Source organism: Bufo gargarizans, chromosome 4 (genome assembly GCF_014858855.1).
Source record: "Bufo gargarizans isolate SCDJY-AF-19 chromosome 4, ASM1485885v1, whole genome shotgun sequence".
NCBI lineage: Eukaryota > Metazoa > Chordata > Amphibia > Anura > Bufonidae > Bufo > Bufo gargarizans.
Genome location: NC_058083.1, coordinates 43,249,784 through 43,251,952, shown reverse-complemented (window position 1 = coordinate 43,251,952; position 2,169 = coordinate 43,249,784). Strand labels below are relative to the sequence as shown.

The 2,169-nt window shown below is 50.6% G+C and overlaps 1 non-coding gene across 1 annotated transcript; it reads right to left on the bottom strand.

Moving 5' to 3' along the window:
- Nucleotides 1-622: 622 nt before the first annotated feature.
- TRNAL-CAG lies at nucleotides 623-705 on the bottom strand. Its single transcript has one exon. It is a non-coding gene; the product is annotated as a tRNA-Leu (tRNA).
- Nucleotides 706-2,169: the final 1,464 nt, after the last annotated feature.

Below are 2,169 nucleotides of genomic sequence, written 5' to 3'. Positions count from 1 at the left end.
TCTTAGCAAACATTGGGGGGGGGGGGGGGGGAGGGGGAGGGGTTATTAAAGCTTCTAAGTCAAGACTTAACAAATTTGGTGAATTTTACACCAGCGGACTTTGTACTATGAATGGCGTTTCATACAACGTTAATTTCTCCCACAGTGGCCAAGAGCACCCCTAAACCACAGCCGTGCCCCCTACTCCCTATGATCATGTGTCGCCGCAGTTGGATCCCCACTGATCACAAACTGAAGGCACAGCCTACCATTATGTCTTCACTTTCTGCAATCGGAAAACCAGTTTACTAACAGAGCGCTCCATTTCTAAAAGGGGTGATTCCAATAATATTATGGAATTTCTATCTATGCCATCCCCTTTAAGAGTCAATTTTCCATTTCTAAACCACTGGCCTTCTTGCAGGTCACACGGCAATATTGTGTTACTTCTGCGAGTCTCCAGGAAAACAAAATGCACAAAGTGCCTCAAATGTTTACTGTTCCTATAGTTGTAATGAAGCCCAAAACACATAGTAGCTATGCTATACCAATATAATAAGCTGTAAACTGGTTTTATATGTATGTCTTTTCTTCTAATATAACTAGGGACACAGTTGTGAAAAAAAAAAAAAGAAAAAAGTATTGTCAGAAGTGGGATTCGAACCCACGCCTCCAGAGGAGACTGCGACCTGAACGCAGCGCCTTAGACCGCTCGGCCATCCTGACTGCATACACGAATCCTCCAGCCCGGACAATAAAGCTTGTGATCTCCGGTCACATGACTACGATCCATACAGTGCATGATCAGTGAGGTCCCTCTGTACAGACAGTACGGTCAGGGCTGTGCTGGGGTCTTCCACAGAGCCCTGTATACTGCAGCCGCACCGCTCGAGCCTCTGCTGATCATGTGACACAATAGAACGTCAGCGCTGCTCTGTTGCTAGGTAACGCTGAAAGAATGAGGAAGAACCACTGGCTTTGCAGACGCAGTCTAATCCCGGCGCCCTGCTGTAATGTGACATGCTACATACATGTGCGACTAGGAACACAGCATACCCAGTAACAGTGCCAACCAGTGCCGGACCGAATACCCCAGTAAAAGTGCCAACGGGTGCTCCCTGTAACAGCATCAGCATAACAGAGCCCCAATATACAGTCACAGAGCGTGCCCTCATATACAGTGCCCCCCGCCCCTCATATACAGTGCTAGCCTGAGTCTGAGTGCCCCTTATATACAGTGCCCCCCGCCCCTAATATACAGTGCTAACCTGAGTGCCCCCCCCCATATACAGTGCTAGCCTGAGTGCCCCTCATATACAGTGCTAGCCTGAGTCTGAGTGCCCCTCATATACAGTGCTAGCCTGAGTGCCCCTCATATACAGTGCTAACCTGAGTGCCCCTCATATACAGTGCTAGCCTGAGTGCCCCTCATATACAGTGCTAGCCTGAGTGCCCCCCATATACAATGCTAGCCTGAGTGCCCCCCATATACAGTGCTAGCCTGAGTGCCCCTCATATACAGTGCTAGCCTGAGTGCCCCTCATATACAGTGCTAGCCTGAGTGCCCCTCATATACAGTGCTAGCCTGAGTGCCCCCCATATACAGTGCTAGCCTGAGTGCCCCCCATATACAGTGCTAGCCTGAGTGCCCCTCATATACAATGCTAGCCTGAGTGCCCCCCCATATACAGTGCTAGCCTGAGTGCCCCTCATATACAGTGCTAGCCTGAGTCTGAGTGCCCCTCATATACAGTGCTAGCCTGAGTGCCCCTCATATACAGTGCTAACCTGAGTGCCCCTCATATACAGTGCTAGCCTGAGTGCCCCTCATATACAGTGCTAGCCTGAGTGCCCCTCATATACAGTGCTAGCCTGAGTGCCCCTCATATACAGTGCTAGCCTGAGTGCCCCTCATATACAGTGCTAGCCTGAGTGCCCCTCATATACAGTGCTAGCCTGAGTGCCCCTCATATACAGTGCTAGCCTGAGTGCCCCTCATATACAGTGCTAGCCTGAGTGCCCCCCATATACAGTGCTAGCCTGAGTGCCCCCCATATACAGTGCTAGCCTGAGTGCCCCTCATATACAGTGCTAGCCTGAGTGCCCCTCATATACAGTGCTAGCCTGAGTGCCCCTCATATACAGTGCTAGCCTGAGTGCCCCTCATATACAGTGCTAGCCTGAGTGCCC